A 25409-nucleotide genomic window follows, 5' to 3' on the forward strand; every position below is an offset into this window, starting at 1 on the left:
TCTTAAATTGCGTTATTTAATTTGAACGTAACAGTAGAAAATTTTATTTTACCGCACAAAACGTCCTGTTTATACCACTCAATATCCATTTGTCTACCTCAGTCCCCTGTAATTGACCCTCCCCCCCCCCCCTTTTTTTTTTCGTTGCTCGTTTAGAGAATACATTAACAGTAATCCTTCATTTCTCTTCTTTTGAACCTAAAAACTGTGATGTTAAAACAAAATACAGAGGTCGTGAAAGCTCGGGAAAGAACGTGAAAACGACACTACACTGAGACAGTAGAGCGGATGCCAACGTTCGGCTGTCCATATGAGGCCTTCGGGATTTTTGTTTTCCCGGTATCCCGCCAGTGAGCACTCCTAGTTATGTATAACGCCCAAGTAATAATAAGTAATATTTAGCCCTTCCGATGCTTCTAATCTCGGGGACAAATTCCTGAGGCAATTCAGCGACAACGAAAGCATATTTGGGTGCCTCAATGATGTGCACATGTAGAGAAGGTCGTGCAACAATTGTGCCGCAAAGAGCGCAGCCCTGATGATAATCTGCGAGACACACGTTCGTTTTCCTTTCAGCGCAATGGCAGACGCAGCAAACACTAAAGGAAAGAAACAGCTTTGCCCTCCTGAACTCGCAATTAGATGTTAGCACAAGCGGCCACGTGATGTGAGGTGAATTATATACCGTCTGTGTCCAGCCTATGAGAATGGCAAGACATAGAGCATGGGCTCATGATGTTGTGATGTTATATGACGTCACGGTGTGAACAACGCCAATGAATCTAGTGACGTTCTCAATTCGACTGGACTGGACGCAGGGATTCACATGATCACGTCACGTGATGCCACGGGGCAACGTGACGTGACATTACCTGACAGCATACCTTGACTCTGTGACGTCACGTGACCATGTGACACTTGACGGCAGATTATTAATCATAGTGCCAATACAGAGGCGCCACGAAAGCCCACGCTTCTTCATACATTGCAATTCTGTATACGGCGATTTGATCGATTCCCAGAAATACAGCAGCCAAATTTTGCTTCTCAAATACTCAGATTGTCATATTAACGAAGAATAATAAAAAAAAAAAGTACCGTGAACTGTTTTGAGCCGTTTGCCGTTATAATGTTTTACGGTTCAGTTCCGGTTCAGTTCCAAGATGGCGGTGAAGATTTCGTTTCGGTTCAGTTCCGGTTAGCCTAAAATTACCGACTCGCGGTTTTAGTTTTCGGTTCAGTTCGTCTCCGGTTCGACACTCTGTTCTTCGCACGAATTTAAGGTACACCGGCGGATTATGTGTTGCAAGGTGCATTGTTTAAATAACTGCGATCACGAAAAGTGTAAAGCGCAGTCTAAATTGGGGTGATGTCAGTGACCTAACCATACTCATTGACAAACTTAAGAAACACGGGGCGTGACTTATTGTCTTCACTTTTTTCCCTTCGTCACTCGTTCTTGGGCGTTCTCATTGGCCAGCACCACAATCTCATTGGCTAAGGGCCGATAATGAGATACGCGAAACTTGCCACGCCCTGAGCTTTTCAAGTTTTCAATGACGATAAACTACAGGTTGTGACCAGCAGGAAGCTTGCCTAATTTTATGTAAAACTTGAGGGCGTTCGCAAAGACAATTAATTACGTTTTTTTTTTTTTTACCACAAAACGCAACTACGCATCACTGAAGCCACAGTATTCCGCCGAATTAAGTCGTAAATTGTTCACGTTTATGATTAGTTTATGAGCTTTATTTTCATACTCCTATCTTTCGCGATCAAATGACAACTCTCGCCTTTTTACTTCTCAATTCCCGTCAATCATCAAACATAAATCTAAAGTTTTAATAGGTTCATTAACAACGGCATTTTACTCATAGTTCCTTTCTCGCATAAACCAAGAATTGAACCACACCTCCTCTTTGATTTCTATCACTGACCCTAATATGTATCAAAATGCTATCACAACTTTTTGTGAAATGATTCATGACCCGTTTGACTGTTGTTCTTTTTACATTTTATTACTATTTTTTTTCTGCATTTGTTACAGTATTACAGGCCATTTTTGTGTCTGCTCTCGCCCTTTGTGATTCCCTCAGGCCTTGGGATATATTAAATGAAAAAAATTAATGCAGAGTTTATGGTTCAGACTAGATGCCTAAGTTTCAGAGCTAGTTAACACGTTCCAATTTTATGAGATTTTAGGAACATTTCAATGAACAACATGACGGCCGATGAAGCGTGCGAATGTACGGAACTTAGAAGCGTCCGATGCTGAAGGCAGACCCCATTTCCATAATGAAACATTCCGAAAATCGCTTATAATGGCCAGCTTTGAAACTTCGGCATCTGGTCTTGACTGCTAGCGACATACTTGGTTAGAAACTGAGCATTATACGGTGTGTAGTTACTTTTAGCGGTAAAGAATGTTGCACAGAAAGGTTCTCGACCCTCTCCACATTTCAGAAAACAGCGTTCCTATAACTCGATTGTGGTAAAAGGTTTTATCACAAAACACGTCTCTTTACCCAAGAATCGAAAAACGAATCCGCTTTTCTTTAGGCCGGAATGCAAAGGGGATTACATTTTTTTACGTTAACGCCGAAGGGAGATAAACGCCTCTCCTGAGTGCGTTTTTTAAGAAAAAAAAATAAACAAACAAAAAACACGATGGACCGTTAGCTTTATCTTTTTGTTAGTGGAAGTAAAAACTACTTATGTAGGCTGACGAATAAGCTCTGTTTGGTTTTGGAGAATAATATGTTCTACTTTATTTTATATATTGTCTGAATAATAATATTACATGATTTTTCTCCCATTCGATCGAGGCGTAAGTGATGTTATTTTTTATGTAACCACACCACTCAGTGTTTTGCCTTTTTGGGCGACGAGTTCTTCTGAGGGTCTTAGGCTTTCGAAAATAAAGAGTGTATGTTTTCGTTCTTTTTAAATACTGTCAGCTCTTTTTAGTGTCAATACCGGGAGGGTGTAAGATATAAATATACTGATGAAAATAATCCCTGGAGAAGGGGAACAAGAGGGACAAGGGACAAACATACAGATGTATGTTTGTCCCTTGTCCCTCTTGTTCCCCTTCTCCAGGGATTATTTTCATCATTATTGTCCAGCTCGCTTGTCCCTTTGCATTTAATTGCATTATAAATATAAATATACTCTCGGCAATCCAGGTACAGTTGGAAATGAACACACATTAACGCGCACTACAAAGTTGTAGTTCAATCAGTTTAACACCTGAGTGATGGAAGTTCAAGCGATGATACAGCTTTTGTTTTTTATTCACAATTTTGTTTAGCAGTAAGTTCCAGGCTTTCTCTCTTAAAATAAATTATAGCTATAAGGATCTATTCGACTATGGAATGTTCGAAATATTCTGGAGCTGTTTAATTTGCCTGACCTTTTGGCACTTGCCCGGCGAATATATGTATTTGGACTCAAATTAAGGCCCGTTCTTAAAAAACTGAGACAAGAGCGGTATTCAAGCATCTTGTGACGGCTTATGACCGGCAGCGCAGTAATGCAACCGGCTCTAAGCAGTCACAAGTGGTTTAAAAACCGCTGTTGTCCGAGCCGGTCGTAGCCAAACGCAAATCGGTGGACGGACCCTTAAGCTTGCCGTTAATAACTAAAGGAGTAATTCGAAGCGTGCGATTTTTCGCCTTGTCTGCACTGGTGCTAGATTCTTTGAGCACAGAAATTTTGTTGGAGGTGCCATCATCTTGGAATTGGAATGAAGAAAGCGAATAATATGTTTTTTTCTGATAATTTTTGGTTTATTTAGAAATATTCCAATAAAGCCTTAGTTTAGAATGAACAAATCCACTGTGATTGAAACGATGCTATTATACATTCATAAATCCATAAAGGCGACATTTTTTTTAGTTTTTTTTTTACGAAATTATTTAAACTTGTTTCATACGTTAAATAAAAGGAATAGAAAAAACGAGGAGCAACCTATTTAAGGCTGGTTGACGCACTTGCGTCGAGTGTGACTGCAACGGCCTGCGACGTTAATCATTTTACAAATTGCCATGGAACGGTGTTTTAAGCCGCTTACAACCACCATTGATGCTGCGTGGCACGGTCGTGAGAGGCTTAAAAACTGGTTACCGTCGCTATGGGGCCTACTCAACACAAGTGTGTGAAGGCCCGTTCACACTCTTGCGACCTTTTAGAACTGGGTGCCTTGAAACCTCTTACAACGTATGTATGTATGTATGTATTTATGCGGCGCTTAAGCTCTTTGCAACGAGCGTCTGCAAAACAAACACCCCCCCCCCCCCCTTTTCAAGAAGAAAAAAAAAAGAAAAAATATATTGGAGTATTGTTGCTGCTGACGAGAGGACACACTGGCGCCATCTATTGGGTAGCAGTGTAAACTTGGTGGTCCGGCATGCTTTCTATTTCTCTCGCGCATTATTCTTTCTTTCTTGGCTTGAAAAACTTTTGTCAACGTTATAAACGAGCCTTTTTGTTATAGGTATTGCGCACATTTTTAACTGCGGAAATCCCGCAAAACCTTCGCTTTTGTGATTTGCAGTTCCAGGGTCACCGCATAGATGGCGCCAGAATGCCAGTGTGTTCCCTCGTCCTAAGAAATTTGAAGAGGTTTCAACAGGCCTCGTTTCTCTCGCCCGTACTCGGTTGCAACAGTGAACGGGCCTTGAGTCGCCCTTTTGTGTCTGTCGTCGCGGAATAAGTTCGAGACCAGTCGGAATGACAGTATATTGGCAGTGCTACACCAGGGACAGATTTACGGGCAGGCTGGGGGGCGGTGGTCGCTAGGCATTCGGCTGGCGGGGGGGGGGGGGGGGGAGGAAGGAGGGAGGGGAGGGGAGGGGAGGGCAGGGAGGGGGGAGGGGGGCGAAATAGTGTTGAGTAGGACGTTACTGCCGAAATGTTTCCCAGATCTATTTTGTTGACTCAATATTTGCTCTCACGAAAGGTTAAACTTACAGCTCGTGTATGTCAATTCTTTAATTAAATTAAACTTGACCTTGGGGGCCTAAGAGAAGCGGTAACCCCCCCTCCCCCACCGTCCCCACTCTCAAACTCCGCCCCTGTGCTAGAGATTTAAGCAAAATTTCACGCAAGTAGGCACTTGCCTGTGTCTCGCTCGAGCCATGCACATGTGATCTCAGTTTCTAGGGACAGACATTTGGAGGTTGTACTCGAGCGTGCTCTCGTTATATCGGATGCTGAAATAAATGTGCCTGACTCTCGCGCGTTCTTAGACGTCATGTGGGGGCACGGACACCGTCGGGGCGAGATTTCGAACGAACCGTCTCACGACGCTGCCGAAAGGTGGGGCAGGCGATAATTCTCCCAAGGTTGATGTACCACCGTACACCGGCGGAGTGGGAGTGTAGCTGGTTCAAGTGCTTCGTTACACACGCGGCCAATGTGCTGAGCTAACGACTTTGCAGCGGTCAGGCTGAAGCGGCGGTGAGGCAGAACTCTTTTTCAGCCAGGACACCCGAGACCGGAATCAATTAGCGACTACGCCGAAGCTCGAACTTGGTCTTTTGCCGAGGCATGTTTGACTCCGGCTCGTCGATCGTTCTTGGACGAGGAAGGGGTCCTCTACGGCATCTGGACGCCTGGGGTCGCTGTAGCTCATCGGGCTGCGTGCTTGGGCCCTCTGTGACGTGTGATACGTGCACCTGCGAACTTTACGACCGGGAGAGAGTGTGGAGGGACGGACTGCAGCGCGATGGACGAATGAGAGAACAGCACAGGGGAAAAAGAGGGTCAGCGAGAATTCTCGAGTGTTGTTTTTAACCGAAGGGAAAAGGCGAAGATGGAGAGATGGAGATATCTGACACGGCATCCGGACTCTTTTTTGGTTGGAGTCCATATACCTCCAACCTCTTCATTAGACAAACGTATTGACCAACACGTTGTGATGTTGCTGAAGGAGATCAGAGTCCGGAGCTACCATCAGGACATCTGGAATTGGAGCACCCGGCGGGAGGAACCTATCTTGACATTACGCGATGACAAATTATATAACGGGAACTATGACTAGGCTAATTGACAACTAATTAACGGAGGGCAAGCCCTACCGAAAATCGCAGTTTAACGTTTTGTTATCTGGATTATGGAACTGGAAACTATCTGAATTATATCTGGACTTCGGTTTTCAGAAATTATTCTCTAGCCTGCATGATGGATTTCAGGTCTACAAGAACAATTCCAGTTAGATTTTCAGTTCCACAATCCAAGTAGTATACGTTTTTTTTTGTTTTTTTTTTGGGGGGGGGGGGGTAGGGAGGTTTATTATAATCACGCTTCTGGCCTAGTGATTGTTCTCAGGCGTTCTTACAGGCAGATTTCGCAATCTTATGCGGAGCGAAAATTCTTTTGCTTCTGGCGCAGGTGTTTCCTTGACGTCAGAACGCCACCTGCGATTGGCTCCGATGAGAGCGATAGTGGGTAGCCCTCGAGGTTAACTGCCCTGAGGTCTGCCCACTGTCTTTCCAATCGGAGCCATTCAAAGCTCGAAGTTCTGCCGTCACCTCAATCTCTGCGAAAGAAGCAGGCGAACTTGCAATGCGCATTGTCTACGGAGCCGAATGAGGGTTCTCGGGACTCAGTGCACCTTGCGCCCCCTTAGCTTTAAAGGGTAACTGCGCAAGAAAAAAATAAGTGTTTTTTTAAACAGCCTAATTAGGACAAGCATGTAAAAAAAACAAATGTTCGGAGAAAAAAATTAGCTATATTTACGCTATACGACGTAATTTAGTCCGAGTCCGAAACTCTCCACATTTGCAACTTCCGCTCTTTCGACCCCCGTGGAGGAGAAGAACGCCCCGCCCAACGAGGTAGAGGGGCTTAGAGTGATAAACCGGAAGTTCGGAAGTGGCACCCCCCCGGTTGCCGCCATATTTTACGCAAATGTGACCACTCGTTACGTGACCTCCCAAGAGCCGTGACGTCACAGGTAAGATGGCAGCGCCCAGAGCTGGCGGATGCGAGTTTGTTCGGTGCGCGGTAGCCGTGATGTGCAGCTGCTTTCCGACGACTTCGGGCTTCTTCGTGCTCGCTGACGCAGGTATAATGTGAAAATATGAAGGAATGAGACTTTATACCGTTTTTGCGCAAGATCGCTCTGGATCATCTGGATATTAACGCCTGTGAGACAGCATCAGCTCTGCATCCCCGTACCGGTGCTTGGATTCCGGGATGTGTCCGAGGATCGTTGAGTGCTTTTAACATGAAATTTTCGCATTCTCTTAGCTTTGTTTGAACGTTGAAATATCTGAGAATCTACGCGAAATGTATACGTCGCGTTAGGGCCTAAGGGAAGTTGTTTCAGCCCTCCGTCACCGAACAACCATAGCAACTTTTAGCGAGGAAGCTCCTGCGATTTTAACCTTTTGTGCTAATCCACGATTCTACATTCGATCGCTTTTCTAACTTTTTTTTTGTGTGTGTGTGAGTGCGAAGTGCACCCTTATTTTCAGCTACGAGGTTGGCGTTTTATTGTGTATGGGGAAGAATAAATCGTTGCAGGCACCTGCTTCAAAGCTATTCGATTTGCTATAAGAACAACTGTTTTGGTGCATGCATAGATTAACTGCGCATTTTTTCTGTTTTGTAGGATTTATTGCAGCTATACTCTTTTCCATCAAGAGTGCATTGTATTAGTCGGTCAATTATTTAATTGTTCTAATTACCTGGATAAGATGATTCATATTTGTGTTCATCCCTTGCCTGGAGAGCAGTCTTGTTGAAAAATGTTGACTACCATTCCTTTCGGTCTCTTCAATAGACTCTTTTTAAAAGTGTGGGCTGTCTATACTTCGCATCACCGTAACTTGGAAAAGGCCAACCGCCACAGCCCCCTCGAGCCAATCAGAGAGACGGAGCGAAGGTGTGTGACAAATCTGTGCAGACGAGCACTCTGGTGATATGCTGTCATGTGCCTCTCTCCAATGTGTCTATTGACTCACCGAGACCGTAGCCTTTGCAGTCTGCCAAATTCTGATGAAACAAATTACAGTAGCTACTACTGTGATTACCCCAGGCTTTCATACTTTGGGTGTTTGTTCGACAAGAATGTTATGTCCGCCATCCCTGTGAATTCGGCTCAGCACCTATTGGACTCGAATGCTGCATTGGCGTTCGACGTGAACTGGGACCTATTCGTGTGCTTTGCGCCGAAAAAAAATGGTGACGGTTGTGTTGCTTGATAAGGTTCTGCAAAGGGTATATTGTGTCATACATATAGGAAGTGTCATGCTATATAACAATGCATCAACACATACTATTAAACTATATGCTCAGAGGTGTGTTTGTTTTTCCAATTAACCAGTTACAGCAGTGTCCTTAATGCTATTATCATGTGTGTAGTTTTAAGTATCCTCTCTGCAATGCCTACGAAGGCCCCTGGAAGGAATAAATTAATAAATAACATTTTCACATCACTGGAGTTGGTTTTCGGATGCACCACATGTTCAGGAAAGGTTGAACGAGTGCAGCCCCTTGCAAGAAGTCTGCCAGTCTGGTATGGCCCCTTAATTAATATTGAAGGGTCAGAGAAACGAGTGTCCTTGTAAGGTCCAGAGCGTGCAATGGACACAATTCTTGGTGTGTAGACTCTCAAGGCATGAAGGCAAGCGGAAATATGTTTATCTGGTTAGTGTATCAAATATGTTTATTTCCACTTGATTACATAATTATTGATTCTTAGTAAATGGTTCCATAACGAGTTCTTTCTGCGACAGTCTCGTGTCAGGCGTTCAGTCGTAGTACCTGTGGACCTTGTTGTCGGATGACGCTCCTGGCACGTCGGTGTTCAGTTTGGTCGAGTGGCAACTTTGACCGACTGATGCTGTCTTGTAATCATACGTCATGTGCACTGAAGCTGCAGGGCTGGCTTCTAATCCGAAAATTTTCCTGGTAGTTTTCGGCATCAATGTAGCAAGCTCGGGCATGTATTGCTTACGTGGCTGTGCCTTTTGCTGTACCGTTGACTTGAAAGCTGGCAACAATTTTTGTTTGCTATCCAAGTCTGGTGATGCTTGCAGTTCACTTTTGAGAGCAACCAACCATTCTATTCCTTCAAGTCACTCAGGGGCATTCTCCCTCAAAGTTGGAAATTGTGTGCTTCGTGGAGTGGACACAGAAAATTGGTGTCAGCAAATTTTTAGGTATTGTCCTTGGACGACAACCGACACCAAATCCACTGTCACTGCATCGCCGCTCACCTGCTTTGTCGTGCTTACCTCTTGTTGAGGTGATGGACATGAGGAGCTTTGGGGTAATCAGGGATTCAGAATCTTCGATTCAGCACCTTTGGCATCAGGGACAAAGGTCGCCGAAGGTAATCCTCAATCTCCCGTGGTCGCTCCTCGAGACGTAATCGAGGGTCGTTTGGCACGAACCCTCGCCGACCAATTCATTGGTACGGGCTGCTTTGGTAGACATGGTCGGCTTCATGCAGTGGTAGCAAAGTGGTTTTCGGTCGCACATTCGCATCACCTACGTTTTCCTCGGTGTACTTTGTTGAGCACAGTCCTACACACGATGTCAGGAATGCTTCGGCGTTAGAGTGTCTCATTGAATTGGCATTGAATACTAAGGGGCAGCGGGTGGCGGTCGTCGTGCCATTGTGGCGTAAGTTGCCCTTGGTTTGTCAGATGCCGCTTCGCTCGCAGAAGTCTCGGTTGAAATACCTGTCAAACTTGTTCCGAAACAATCTCGGCAATCAAAATAAAAGCCGGGCAACTGATGGCAGGAAGTATATATATAGCTTCCTGATCTCCTCCCAGACAACGTCGTGGGTGATGTCGTGGATGCCTGGGAGGCTGGCGTCGAAGTAGTAGCTGGACAACTCGAGTGTCGAGACGCCGGGAAGTTGTTCATAGTGGCAGGCTCGGGCATGCAGTGCACATTCCATGTTGGAAGCCTCAGTGATATGAACACTTCGACTGTTGTTGGGGGGTTGCGGACAAGGCTGCCGAAGGTGTTGTCCCTCACGCGAGGCGCATGGGATTCTTAGGTTCTTGTCTTCTGTAGCATCAAGGTCGGCGTGGGCATGGGCGTGGGCGCTCGATCAAGCGCAAAACATCCTCCACGAGTGCGGTGGCGCTCTCATTGGGGCAGTGTCCTGGACACTCATTGGGGCAGTGTCCGCAATCAAGAATGCGGCTCTCTTTCGTTGATGTTGGCTGACGGATGCGCGCTTCAGCTTGATCTTGCAAACCTCCCATGACGTTAAGGAGGATCCATGGTTCTCAGACCAGCGCCGGCAGTTGCTTCCACGAGAAGTATAGGTTCTGCAGGAGCTGGTTGTCTGTCCACCCAATGTGGCGGGCGACACTGTCATATTGTTCAATCCAGTCCTTGACGTCTTCATACAGCTTGCGTGAAAAAGCGTCGGAGTGTGATTTGCGACGGGCATGCAAACAATGGTGGGAGGGGACACGGTTTGCTGCTACAGGTTTGTCATTGTTGGCTTAGTCAGCTTCGGATTTTCTGACAGGAGACCGAATTCCGGTGGTTTTTCCTGGTAGCAGCAATTGGCTCGGATTTCAGGTGCTTCGTGGTGTATTTCCGAGGTTACTCCTTGTGGTACTCGGTCGTCTTGCGGTTGTTCTGCCAAGCTCGGGTCAGGACTTTGCCTACGGCTCGACAGGGGTATAAGACGCAGCATAGTCCGCCAGCCGTGTCCCATTATCGGGTAACTCGGCTGAAGAGCCGCCGGGTTCACACAGAGTGAAGGGCTACGGGTAAAGTGCCGAGCACCTCCACCTGAACATACGATTACAGCTGAGCATGACCTGCAGTGTCCCAGAATAGTGAATATTGAGAGAAGATAGGACTGGAACAGGGATCTGTGACAGTATAACAAAACTAGCAGAAGAGAATCTATCCTGACCACTGAAGAAGCTGCATTGCTTTAGTGGCATTCTGTCCGAATAAATCCTCTCCTTCGGGGTTTGGCGACTGCCGTGGACGAACTGAACTGAAATGGATGTGGGACCACTTTTCTGGTAATGAGCCACTGCAGACTGTTGCCACAAAGCGGCGTGAGCTGGGCACGTAACACGCTCGGTGAAATGTCCGGACAGCTTGCAGTTCGCGTAACGAGTGTGGATGAAACGTTTGTGTTGACGGAACGTGCGACAGACCAGCGGGATCAATGCCAACTGCAACACCTGTGCAACGTGAAAGTGCACGTCTACGCCGGAACAATTTCGGAAGCAGCACAGCATCACCTAAAGCATGGCACAGGAACTACCAGCTTGAAGGCAGCTCTTCGGTGCGCCGCACACCTGTGCTCCGTGAAAGTGCACTTCTACGCCGGAACAATTTGTAAGCAGCACAGCATCATTCAGCACGGCACGGGAACTACCAGCTTCAAGGCAGCCTTCCGGTGCGCCGCACAACCGAAGTGAGCCCTCGGTCATTTGATCGAAGCTGCACCACGATTGCACACCGCCAAGCACGACTCACGCAATTTCCGTCGCTAAACTGTGTGTCCAAATATATTGCACACGCTTCACTGCAAACCTCGAAGATTCCGATGGTCAACGAGAGCACAGAAACGTCGCCTTAAATTTTATCCTAGCGGTATCCGAATCAATCCGAGGTCCGAGCAACGTAGGTCAGATTGTCTCTTCCGTGGCAATATCCCGGTCGGTCACCAGCGAAATGCACACCGTTTCTCCGTATTTTCACGTTATACCTACGTCAAACACCACGCTGAACTCTGAACTCGCTTTCGACCGGCCTCATATGACGGCTTCCGCGTCTGAAATCAACTCGCCGAGACGAACGACAACCAACAAAGCATCCGACAAGCTCCGGCCCCGCTGGGGCCAGCCGCTGCATGGGCGCTGCCATCTTTCCTGTGACGTCACGTATTTGGTTTTGTCATGTGACGTGTGGTCAAATTTGCGTACAATGGCAGCCTCCTTATGGGGGTCACTTTCGAGTGCAGACCGGAACCCCGGTTTATCGCTCTAAGCCCCTCTACCTCGTTGGCCCCGCCCCTCACTCTTGGATTTGCTCTTGGGTTGACAGTGGCTGCGGAGGTGAACGACGCAGCGTCTCGACTTCCGGTAAGATCTGGCAACAACGCACGTTAAACATGGCGCCGGTATTGTTTTGGTCTGCCGGGACACGAGAAGCTGCGCGGTTTGAGAGTACATAGCGAAGACGTAACCGGAGAGGTGCCGCTGTGATGTTCCCGGAAGACGGAAAGTATCATTCGTAATCGTCGTGTGTGCTTTGAAAGCGAAGGGAGTCACAGGGTCCACGAGTGCGCAACCACAAGCCAAGGTTCACGACAGCGCTGCGTTGACTTCGGCGATCTCGTTCTGTTTGGTGCAACATAGCGATGCGACAGAGAACTGAAACATTCGTGGTGTGTGTGGTACGGTGCTTCGAAGTAGGCCCCACACTCCTTTCGGGGCGACATGGCTGCTGGAAGGCTCGCTGTCGGGATCACTCATCTGACATCTCCGAAAAGTCGGCATTTATACGCGCAAGCCCCCCTCCCCCCTCCATATTAAAAAAAGAAAAAGCACGCTAAGCAAGCAAAGAGGAAAACGAAAGAACCGCGCTATGAAAGCCAAGATCCCGCGTCGCTTCGTATCACTAACACCTGTGACAGCTGCTACTTCACTTCAAGAAGTCTCACTCAAGCACCTGGGTTAGCACGAAACACTGATCACTTCGGCGAAACGACTAGTCGAGGTAGGCGAGACAGGCGGGAGCAGGGACTTCGGCGGCCATGAAAGAATGGCGAAGCTTTTGCTTTGTTATGGTATTAATCCAAACGGAAGTGCCCGTCTTGTAAACCTTTTGTAAATAATAATAACTCTCATCCCAGGGGGTATTCTTTTAATGTAAAAATATGCCGCTCAAAAGGAAATTAGAACATATAACAAAGGTTTAACAACACAGACCTAAGCTGTCGATCAATCTCTTAGCCAATGAGAAGTATAGCGGCCATTCGGTGCTAGACGTCACGGAACACCAACTTTGTGAGGCGCGATTTGAAACGGACGAAATAGCCGCAAACTAAAATCAGCCTCACGCAATAAATATTGCTGTAAATTTTTTTTTCTCGCGGAAAAATTATTTTTTTGACATGCTTGTCCAAATTAGGCAGTTTAAAAAAAACATTTTTTTCTTTGCAGTTACCCTTTAAGTGATAATAAAAAGACTGAGTGATGTTCTAAACGTGAAAACAAACCTGACAAACAAATAAACCACATAAATAAAATACTGAAGAGGAAATCATACAACAAAACGACGGGAAACGCTTGAGACGCGATTTCGACCGTCTATAGAACCACCCGCCTTTTTCTCCGACGCCCTTGGAAAACCGAGAAAAAAAAGCAACAATGCATTAGTTCAATTCAAATGACGATACTAGAAACAGAACACCATACCACCGGATGTCGTCCGCGCTTCCGCATGCGATCGTTTTCCGCATGGACAACGAAAAAAAAAAAAAACAGCATGCTCACACACACGTACAAAAACCCTCCTTCATTACTTTAAGATTCCCGGACTCGTCTTCCTGACGAGTTAGTAAGAGCACACGGCGGCATATTGGAGAATAAATCAATACGGCCAAGTACCGAGTAAGCAAAAACGGCTGCGGCAGCAACAGTCGAACAAGCAGAATCCGACTCCACGGGCCAAGGCAGCAGCGTACGTCCATTTGCTCCAGTGTGTATATATGGGCAAGGGACATCCTAGAAGGCCTCGTATACGCGGCCCTATAATAATTGCTAGAGGGAGGACGGTGGGAGAAGCAAGAGGGAGGGAGGGAGGTGCTTTCGTTGCGGAGCGCTTGGCTGCTCGGATTCCGCGATATTGCCGGTTGAAGAACCGGAAGGAGCACCGCTAGAAATAAATCGACAGACAAGATTGAAGAAAAGAAAAGTAAAAAACAAAGATATAACATATACGCCTCCAGAAAACGTTACGTACGTAGCCTTTTTTTTCCCCTTTTTTCTGCCTCATATATCCTCATCATTCCCATTTCCCGCTATTTTCCCGTTTCCCGAAGCGTCTTGGCGAGACATTGCGAGATTTCCGAGCGTAGGGACAGATGTGGCCTGTGCGTTGAGCGTAATGTATTCTCGAAAACACAAATCATTGAGACCGCGAAGAAAAAAGAACAAAAAGAATTGCGACATTTAGGTTAAGGACGAACAAGTAAGAAAAGAAAATACTGCGGCTGTTCACTTATTGCTTTAGTTCACGATAAGCATAACAATACCTGCAGTAGTGAAATCACAGCCAAATATCTCGGATATACGACGCAAAGGTACCAAATAGTTCTCTCTCTCTCTCTTTCTTTTCCTCTATCTATCCATCTATCTTCTTTTTATCTTTTCAGGCTTGTGTCGCCGCTATACCGAAGGGAAGTTTCTGGGTTATTGCTTTGGGGAGGCAAGAGAAGGGAAATGGTTTGTAGCATGTAAAAAAGAAAGGTTACCTTGGGAAAGAGAATTAAGAAAAAAGATAAAACTATCCTGAAAGGTTGAATGAATCAAAACATAGAGTCTAAAAAATTGAGGAAGTTGGATATGTTGAAGAAAACAAGGAATATAAGGAATAGCGGAATATATCAACGTCGCTTTTCAGGTACGATGCTCGCTTGGCAGGATCGGTTGTCAAGATGGATTTCTGGAATACCTAGTCGCGAACACGCGCGCTCGAGCGCTGTTTTTATTTTGTTGTTGTCTTATAGTAGATTAGTTTTGTGTGCGTGTGGCTTATGAAGACCTCTATAATTAGAATCGATGAAAAAGAAATAGCATGTGGTTGCCCCGTAATAAAAAAGTTAAAACATATATTTTTACAGGAAATAAATCCGGCTTTTTCTTTGAGTAACTCTCGTAGACTAAAAATGGGGCTAGGCAATACGTGTTCCGTAATGACTTTTTTGGCTATTTTTCATACATAAAAAGAAGAAAGACGCGACCGTGTTGCTTCTATAATATATATTTGTGCTATGTTAAATGTATACCGAAGCAAAGCCTTCGCCCTGCAGTAATGATGTTAGGATGTTCAAAGCCCTGACGTTTATCTAGTGCCAATGGATCAGACCTTCTCCCAACCTGTGTACAGTGGCCCAATTTTTTCATCATACCAAGCGAGCGTCGACCGCCGGGATGGCCAGCGCTGTGTCGCGGAGAAATGCGGCGTAACGGGAAAGATTAGGCGCGTCCGCACAAAGCTCTTTCCGGTGCGAGCGTCGTCTGATAGGCTATTTCGTTGACGCACACAGCCCCTGTTCATTATCTGCTGGCATAGCTAACCGCCTTTAAAGATCTGAACAGCGCTTGCTTGCGTGATACTGCTCAGGCGTGGCAAAAACCGCGCCCCATCTCAGGTTTAATTTACTTTTTTTTTTTTCATTTCATCTTTGAGTTTACATTTGTGAACACCAACAAACATGAAAAATACGGTGACGCGAAAAACTGAATGCAACGATGCATTAAACTATATACCGCAGACGATGCTACGAGCCATCAAAACGAATCCAATGCTTTCAACCTGCCACGCGACATCATGCTTCCCCGTGCACTAGTATCCAAAGGGAAGGCCACGTGACACACTTTTAACGATTAACTGGCCAAGATGGCTCGTAGCGCCAGCTGCTGTACAACACATAGTAAAACGGAGTATAGACAGGGTTTCCGCTATGTGTTTTGTATTATCAAATGCGTTGTTTCTGTCGTCATCTAGCTTATGTAGCCAGGCAGTGGCACTCTTCTTTGACCAGCGGGGGCGCGCACAAATTTTTATGCCTTCTCGAGTGCCCATAGAAACGCGGGAACGTGCTTTGAGAATGTCGATGGGCGCAATGCAATGGGATATAGAAACAACAATCGGGGTTACACAGGCTACCGTCAATAGGATTGTGAACGCATTCCAAGAGGAGGGCCGTGTCGGCGATGCACTTCGACATTGCAAGCGCCCTGCCCTCTTTTGCTACGGAGCAGGGGCGATGTACAATCAACGGAATAGCCCCTGCTCCGCTTATTATCACAGCGCGCGTGATAATTCCACTCGGTTCCTATGGGAACGTTCGCGAAACACGCAAGCAACCGTCTGCACTAACTGTCGCTCTTCGAAATCGGACCGTGACGACAAAGTGACGTATGACTACGTCCGACCTACGTAGCACATAGCGGAAGTCGCGTAACTAGATTAACTGCGGTATTACTCGACATACCCTGCTCTCTGTTTCACTGTGAGTGCGAGCTAGTGCGAGTATAGGAGCTACAAGAACGTGTCCCGGGCTTTTAACGTCCCTGTAGAGCAGGCGCGCTTGCGCAGTGCAAGCCCACGTTCGTGCAAGCATCGTTCGGGGTGATGTGCTCGTGCTTTTAACTTCTGTTTGTATTGCGCGAAAGGGAACAAGCTTTGGGCAGGATTCTAGAGCGTAGAAAATGGCGGCGACGCTTGTTGCGCAACGATGACTCGAACAACGCGTACAAAGACGGATTTTCCGGGAGCACTCGGTTGGCTTCGTGATGCACGACGACTATTTGTGACGACAATACCGCTTGTCGAAAAGCACCATGCGATCGCAGTGTGACCAGCTGCGCGACGAGAGACAGCGACGAAGAGAGATAATGACCGTCAAGCAGCACCTACTCGTCAAATCGCACTGAGACTTTTCGCAACGGGGAGCTACAAGGGCGCGGTTGCCACCGATGATCACATAGCTAATGCCCAGTCGATGGTGATCAGAGCTGTGACGGCCGTCGCGTGTGTCGCTGTCAACCGGCTGGGAAGAGACGGCTGGGTAAACAAAACCCCGGACCGAGGCAGCTGAGGCATGTGCGAAAGGAGGCTTTCGTCGCCACCACGACAAGCACACCGACGTCGGGGGGTGCCTTGACTGAACCTAGAATCTAACTGAACCTTCGTCAAAATCATCATCGGTCTGAAGGAGGGTTCTGAAGGACTTCAACACATTGCCGCAAACACCACTTTGCCATTAACAACATGGTGATAAGTTGATGTTAAAACTTCAGGGTTTCTACCGCCTCGGAGTTAGTGAACGCTTAGTGCCTATGCCTACATTTGACCATTAGTTGCGGTTTCTAGCTACTGTAAATCACGCAATAAAAATCTGAATGGGTTGCTGATGGCATTTTATTGCATCAATTAGATATTTTGCCTTTTCACGCCAAGCTTCTGGAGTTGCATCTCAGTCATCGGAGAGTCCTAAGAAACACTGTTTGATGTTCTGAAATGAAATATGAACAGGCCTGTCCTCAAATGAATCGTCAGTTGTTTAGACAGCACAAGTTCAGTCTGGCAGGGTATGGTCATATCAACAGCACTCAATAGATAGTCAACATTATCAGGAAAAGTGAAATTTCCTTTATTTTATGCATTTTATAGGCAGTGTTTCTCTCTTTATATGCATGCAAGCAAAGCACACACTTGAGAAAGCACTTGGGTGAAGGCTGCGTTCACAATGCAGTCCCCGTCAAACTTTCAAGACGTTAACAAATTCCGCAAATTAAATTTTCAACGAAACACGTTAGTTTTGCTAAACGCTGGCAAACTTACATTGCGTTTGACATCATTCACCTTTGTCGTCCGATGAATCAGCAGTCAGTGCTACACAAACCTCAATAAGCTTGTCGTTTGTTTTCTGGCCGTTGGGGCGATCGATGGCGGTCGTGTCGGCGGCACAATTCTTTCGGAGACCGCTGACTGCTGCTTCCGTGCTCGCGGAAGCGTTGGTCACTCTGTGTCAAACTGAAGTTTTGAATCACGACGCATGGCACCTCCGAATGAAGGTCTATTACCGTCTATATAATCTCAACAAGGCTGCCATTACGAGCCACAACAACACCACCACTTTCCAGCTTCATAACGCCGGCACAAATAGAGGCCAAGTCTTGCATCTCGCCAAGTGTTATATCGGAGACGTTGAACGCCAGCTCACCGTGCTCTTCGACCCGGTCCTGCCGCCCAATGGGCTCATCCAACAGCACAAAAGCATTGGTGAGCGCGTAGATCAAGTTACCGATCGCATGTCAAACCCCAGCCGCGGTCGATCCGACGAGCATCGCGGCAATGTTTTTTCGAGTTTATGTCGCCAAGTGTACGGTTGTCGGGTTAAAACAATGCAAATACTCCCGTGAATTCTTGTTTTTACGTCTTTTTGTCGTCACAACCCGAACTAGAAAAGCGACTGTTAGCGGCAAACAGAGGCTTTCTAGTTTCACGAATGTTCCGACGGTAAAGAGCGTTGAATCTTCACGCGCATCGAAGCCAATTAGGATAGCAAGGTACCTATGTAGGGACGTGTGAACACGTAGAAGCCGTTTTCTTTTTTTTTTCTTGCACAAGCTTTTCGGCAAATAAAAAGGAAGTAAAAAACACTGCCCGAGATTATGCGGTCGCGTCCATTTCTTCAGCGCCGAAAAAAAAGAGCATGGCTTATGGAGACTATACCGTCGTAATCAGTGCACTGAGCAAAGGGAGCCAAGCATTATTAAACTTGCCCGAAGAAACATTCCTGCATCATCCAAAGCATCTTAACAACAGGTGGACTCTGCGTCAATCTCACGAATTGTCATATATTACCACAGGGTCGTTTTCAGCGCTGTATCTATTTGGAGTCTCCTTCACAGGCAAACAGGAGATTTCATTTCAGCTTATGTTGACGGCGTCTTCACAAAAGATGATTGGTATCTCAGCGTGCCTTCGCATAATATTTTCCTCTCGTAATGCCATCCGTATCGTGCAGCAATAGGGAAAGCAACGACGCAAACGAGGCACAAACACCACAAGGTTGTTACGGCGGTTTTCGCCATGTTTGTTTTGAAATACCGTAGCGAAATACTTCGATAAAACAAGTTGAGGTATCTTATCTAAATTTACTTTACGTCATAATTATTGGAATAATGTTTCGCATTTTATAAAATGATATTAGTTTTTTTTTTCTGTTTTCTTACATTTTCCCGTAGGTAACCTTTGCTCCGTTATTCGCTCGTTCTAACCCTCGGGAGAAAGAAAGAAGATAAGAAACAGAACAGGGGGAAATGCGGGGATTTCTGCTCCCCAACTGCGTGGACACGTCATCGCGACGTAGGGGGATCGTCAGATTCTAGCTGACCGCGTGCGTGAACCCGAACGCTGGGGTGGAGCCTCAAACAAGAATCATTCTAGTTTGAGGCTCCGCCCCTTCTTTCTCGATACGTCACAACTCGAAAGGTACCTGGCTGTTTGCGAGCAGAATAACACCGCGCACGCGCTTAATCTCTCCCGTTTCGCCACACGCAGCTGCAGCACGGCGCTGGCCGTCCCGGCGGCCGACGCTCGCTTGATATTATTAAACAAATGGGCCATTGTACATGCATCGTCTGTTTTCTTAGAGCAACCGTTATTAGGAATATGCTTAAACGTCCGCATATATTCTCCAGTCAATTTCTTTCTTTTTTTTTCATTTTAAATATGCTCATGAGATGCGCCATTGAATAAATAAATTGCTGAATAGTTACATTTATCGACAACGTTCGAAATAAATTTAGGTGAGCACTTCGTGAGTTATGTTATCTAAAGTCAGAGAGCAAAATCATAACGTGATGCTGACTGGCTAGCAATCATTTCAGTATCTTTGCGCAGAATGCGATGGTAAAACAATGTGCATGTCTGCCATGTTTTTTTTTTTTTCCTTTTTCACTAAAGTGATTTATGTGGTGTTGTTACAGTTCTCCTTCAAAACAAATCTTGGGATGGCGCAAACTATGCCTAATTAAAAGTTATAAATATTTAGTGTAGTTTCAGATGGCTTACCGTGAAGTATAATAATCTGACAAAAACAAAACGTTCGCCCTGAATTCCTTTTTTCTCAATACAGGGAATAAACAGTCGATCACGGAGACCAACAGAACATTCCCATTGAACCAAATGGCTCAAAATACGAAAACATAAAAAAAAACGCTGGCCATGACGTTTCATTTGTTCACTTCCCATGTGCATATCAATATCGTATATCTTAAAGTCTAATCGTTATATGTGCTTCGTCACTCGCTGGGGTTCTTCTATTGTTCACCGCGATTGGGCGCCTCCTTTTCCTACAAAAAAGTGAGCTATGACACTTTTTTTTAAGAGGCTACGTACATATTTCTGAGTAACCGCGGGTGTGGCACCCGTGAGTTTTTAACGAATACAACTCGACATCACAAAAGAGCGGAAATTTGCGGCATAGAGTCGGCCATAAGAACGTCCAACGACTCCTCCCTATTTAATTACAATAGAAATTCCGCCGCCCTAGATCCATGAAACGGCTACTGCACGATGCACGCTTAAAGGAGCGAGGTTAGCAGTATAGTACAGTAATGAGCAAATCGCCCTCCTTCATTTTTACATAGGAGGCGCAAATCTGAACGTTGTACGATTAGAGACAACTTGAGAACCGCAGGGTCTGGAAAGCCCCTAGCATCAGGTTATCCCTCCACGGGCAATGGGATCACGGCATCAGAGAAGGCCAAAAGAACAAATCGCGAAGTATCAACGGGTGATCACAGTAGGGTGACTCCCTGCGCTTCTTAAGCCTTCGGCGACCATCACTGCGCGAGCGCAGAAACCGAGCTCGGGAGGAGTGAAGCGTGTGAGCATGCACAGTGCCGACGGCAGCGCCACCGCAGTAGCGTGACGTTAGAGAGTTCAGTCGGTCTATAATCGTGGACAGCCAAAGAGCTGCAAGAAATGCGGGGCGAGGCCTATTGATGACCGCTCTTCTTGCTTCGTAATTCATTATATCGTTTTCTTATTCAGCTGATGCCGCAATGCGATTGGCAGTAGAGGAATAACAGGGTGCCTGGGACGCGCCTCGCCCTGCGTTCCTTAAACTGTCGGCAAGGGGGTAGTATCTCAAATCTTTTTTTTTTTTCCGTAACCATTTACCGCAATCAATTTGACCTTTGACCTCGCTTCTTTCGTATACGAGCCGCCACCTTACCTAACGACGACCAAAAGTCGAAAGCACGGCGTGTCCTAAATCAGACCAGATGTTGCCACGATCCCCGCCCCCTCCTCTTTCTCCTCCAGGATCGCTCGGAGCCGCACCCCGTTTGATTGCGACAAAAAACTCCATTCGGAGGAACAGCCGAGCACTCTGATTGCTGCGCCAGCGCCTATTTTGTACGCTTCGTCCCGCCTAAGCCAGTCGGAACGCACTTCTTGCACCGAGGAATGACCCAAATGACTGTACCGGATTAGGGGACACGTTGCGACATTGGGGTAATCTAACAGAGAGAATTCGGACGGACCCAGCAGAGAATTAGGAACCCTCTATGTCGTGTTGTGTGTCGTTGCAGAGGATATTGCTGAGGACGCGCACTAGAGCGATTAACTTTCCGGCTAATATGAAAAGCGATTCTTGAGGACAACCTCGGGTGAGAACGATGGCTGGGGCGTGATATCTGAATTTCTTTCTTTTACGTTTGGTATTAGCCTGTATTGCTGACAACTAGCACTTTTAAGCCGGGGGCACATTGCTCGTACATCATAAAACAGACAGCCTGCATACAGATTCGAATGCTTCGAATACTGCGGGATGAGGACGATTCCTCCCTGCGCACTCGTCGCAGGCCGACTAGGGACAGGATAATTCGTCTCATAGGAACATTCGTCGTTGGGCGACCCGTCCATTGGACAGTTTGATAGCGCAGGGAAGAATATAATAATCTACAGATCGCAATTTTTAGTAACTAGCTATGTTCTCTGACGAGTGTGCAGTTAGAACAATAGAACGGGATGCTTTATTAAAAACCAAGATGCATGTAAATGTATTCAATGTTGCATAAGGGGCTCCGCATGGCTATCCTTCAGTCAGTCTCGCCCCGGCGTTCGACTCTGCTGTTACGTCGAGTTCGTCGAGGCCCGCGACGCCCTGCTGTTATCTCCTGTTTCATTTTTATTTTTGGGCACAAGTTGGCCCCATTAAGCGTTTCAGTTTCCCCCAGTTATTCTTTGTTTCTTCGCCTGTTCCTTCGTGACAATATTATTACCAATCAACTTGCCTCAAGAGAGAAATTATTTCTTTTTCCGCACTATACTGGCAAAGGCGTTAGAAACACAGGATGCAGTGAGCTTTGCTCCGGATCAGCTCGTTCCGTATTTCATGCAAGGGAGGAACGAACATCGTCTTGCATAAGCTGCTCTGACAGAACGCCCCGTCAAACGCCAGCGTCCCTGCAGGAAGAAAACGCGAAATTCGCGTTTCTTGTAGTCACACACCCAAATTTGAACCCTGCTATTTCGCTTCTGTCTTTTTCCTCCAAAGTACGTGCGTGTTATCTTGGCCCTGCTCTCGTGCGCGCTCTCCCACCGTTTGTGCGACCCCATTCGCTCAACACCTCGCAACTAATGGCGAATTCGGGTGGTCCATCGTCGACAATCTATTTTGCCGGAAAACCGGAAATAGTGTTCGCATGGCCCGTTTCCGGCTGGCGCGCACCGTTCGGGTGTTGGTACTACGCCAAGCATTGGCAGCTTTCCGGCGCTTTTTCCGCCCGAGCTCCGAACTGCGGGGCGTGCGGGCAACAGACTGTATCCGGTGTCGTCACATCCGAAATGGGAGAGGACGTCGGTGAAAGAATGAGACTGATCTGAAGTCAATTCAGCAGCCATTATACTCGAGTCAATCCAAGCCGCTGGGACAATACCACAAGGAAAATGGAGGACATGGCTGACGGCGGCGACAGTCTATCGCTTAGTTCGCATCGTCGATGCTGTAATGGTAACAAATTTGTTACTTTTTGAAGAGACAGTGATAGTGACAAAGCATAAAAGGACGTTATTTTGTTTGAAACAGCCTTCAGTTATATCTTTTTTTCTGCTCCTGAGCCCAGGCCGAATATTGAGTACATCATACACGTCAGGTGTGACGGTTCTATTCATATCTGTCATCCAAGCTATACTCTAATCCAAGCGTTGAATCGGCGGAATTCACGTTTTTCTTACGGATGTTTACAACCGACCCAAAACAAGCGCTTGAAAGAATGCCTGTACTTTTGGCTCAGTAGCATTATTAGGTGATAACGTGCGCCACCTAGGCATAAGCAAAGAAAATAGATAAAAAAACGCGCGGTGTCTCGCGGTCAAGCGGCGAAGTAAACTTCCACTGTCTGACCTTTCATGTTCGGCTGCTGAGGGTCACGGGGTTGTGCCGCCGGCGCGTTTCTGGTTTCCCGTGCCGCCCGTTTTGTCACGCCGACGATTGACCACCCGAATTCACGGTAACAAGGCAGCCGTGCTAGATTTTTGTTTATGGAACGCAGATTGGCCCCGAGTACTGCATCGAGCTTTTGAATGCAACTCATGCTCATTCAGTGAGGACGTGCGTTCCAGCAGAACTTTGGCGCAGCACTCATGTAACGCCCTTTCGCTACAGGAGTGCGTTGTGGAAAGTGGCATGAAGCCAGCCATAAAAAAAAGGGTGTGTTGACACAAATGTGACCCCTAAGTTCATGGCCAGGTGTACATAGACAACTATAATGTTATGTCATTTCACCTTTCTCCGCTCGGTAATGTACACGCTGTTCCTAAGTATAAATGACATGTTTTTTTTTTGTTTTTGTTTTTTTGCCGCAAGAATAAACTATCCATTGACGAACGACCATTTTACCGCCCAAATATAGCGCTACCGGTTTAAATCAGATGTCAAAGTTTCGACACTAAACGTTATCTTATTGGCAAAGTATAGGATTTTTTCTTTTCATATTGCATAGGAATTTCGCGACCGGTATGGCTTGGCAGTGCCTAATTAATTTATGCAGTAAAAACAAAAACAAAAAAACTGTAATCTTTTTGTAACACGTTGTAGATTGTTTGAAGGTGCGGTACTACGACTTACTTTTTTTTTTTTGCTTCGTTCACAGAAATCATAGACCCTGCGTGCATGGAAATTGTCGAACTTGAAATATGTGGGATTGTGGAATTATAACGTAGCATAAAAATAACATATTTTAACTAAGTTCCAGACTCCCCGCTATAAACATAACAAGAATTACGACTTTAGAGTTGTTGTTGTTTGTTTTGTTTTTGAAAACGCGTTACTTTATTTATTATCTCAGCGTTCGATGCCTTTTCCCTCACGAGTGCTGTCACTTTTGATGCATTCATGCTAGAGTACAGATAATTACCGAATAGACCATTTTCTACAGTGCGCGCGTTCAAGCACCTTCCGAACCGACCAATATAGGAGGAAATAACTTTAGTAAAAAAAAATAAAGAGAAAAATATATTTGTTATAGGTGGGGCCCCTAGTCTAGGGCTCCTGTGCTTTCCATCGCCATTTTCGATCTGTACCTAAATCACCGAAGCAACAATGAGAATGCTAAAAATATAAGTCCACGCGCCGCGCATGCTCGCTTTGCTTCTATAAAAAATTCGCAAGTAAATAAAGCGTTGACAAGCGCGCGTGCAAGATGAAATTATTTTTAGGCGTTTGTTTTAGATGCAGTTACTATAAGGAGTATTCACTGGACGCCATATATGTGGGTGCTGTTTAGAGCGCATGCTCAGAAGGAACTCACATAAAGAGGTTGCTAGACCGGCAATCTTGATGGTGTGGAATGCACGTTGCAAAATAACTGTGGAAGCTCGCCATCAGCACGCGCTCAGCAGTCGCGCACACGGCTATGGCCGCCAGTGAATACTCCCTATACTACAAACGCCAGCACGCGCAGCGTGTGTAACTACATTCGCGGCACGGTCCGTGGTGCTTGGGTAATAGACCGATCTCACCAGCCAGTTTGACTACGCCACCGCTGCCGCAATGCAGCGAGGGAACTTTAGTCTTTCTGCACGTGCGACAACCTCCCTGGAGCTCTTCACGTGTAGAGCTCGAGAAGGCACGAGCCCTCGCGTGCACGGCCGTCTGCCTCCTGTGAACTAAAGTTATGGCGGCTTTACGCATGCCCCCAACGCTTAGTGAGATCGGTCTATTTAGCAAAAGGTTTATTATCCCAGTCCCCCTTCCTTTAATCAAGACTGGATTGCACACTTGCGACTACTTATGACCGAAGAGGCTGAACACCGGTTCTAATTAAGCCACTTGTGACCGCTCGAAATTGGCAGCGCTGCTGCGCAACCGTTCGTAAGCAGCCAAAAGAAGCTTGTGTGCGAATCAGCCTTGAGCGCCCATTTTGTTGTACACGAGGGCTGCAGCACTTTTAGCATGAGCTCGCCTCATGCTAAAAGTGCATCCGCATCCTGGACGAGTGCTACGTCAGGGTTCGGCAAAGTCTTGGATCCAGTCATAGGCTTTGTGCCCAGGATGGATAGAATGATGCTAACAGTTGTACCTTTTATAACGGGCGGTAGCTTGCGCCTTCTAGGCTAGAAATTACGATTCAAAAGTATGATTCCTTTTTTTC

The 25409-nt window shown here is 46.4% G+C and overlaps 1 protein-coding gene across 1 annotated transcript in view; it reads left to right on the forward strand.

The window, feature by feature from the left end:
• The window catches only part of LOC8034337 (SCY1-like protein 2), a 172946-nt gene that overhangs the window by 68880 nt on the left and 78657 nt on the right, over positions 1–25409 (forward strand). The window lies entirely within an intron of this gene.

This window comes from Ixodes scapularis, unplaced genomic scaffold, assembly GCF_016920785.2.
Source record: "Ixodes scapularis isolate PalLabHiFi unplaced genomic scaffold, ASM1692078v2 PGA_scaffold8__174_contigs__length_109621045, whole genome shotgun sequence".
In the NCBI taxonomy this organism is placed as follows: Eukaryota; Metazoa; Arthropoda; class Arachnida; order Ixodida; family Ixodidae; genus Ixodes; species Ixodes scapularis.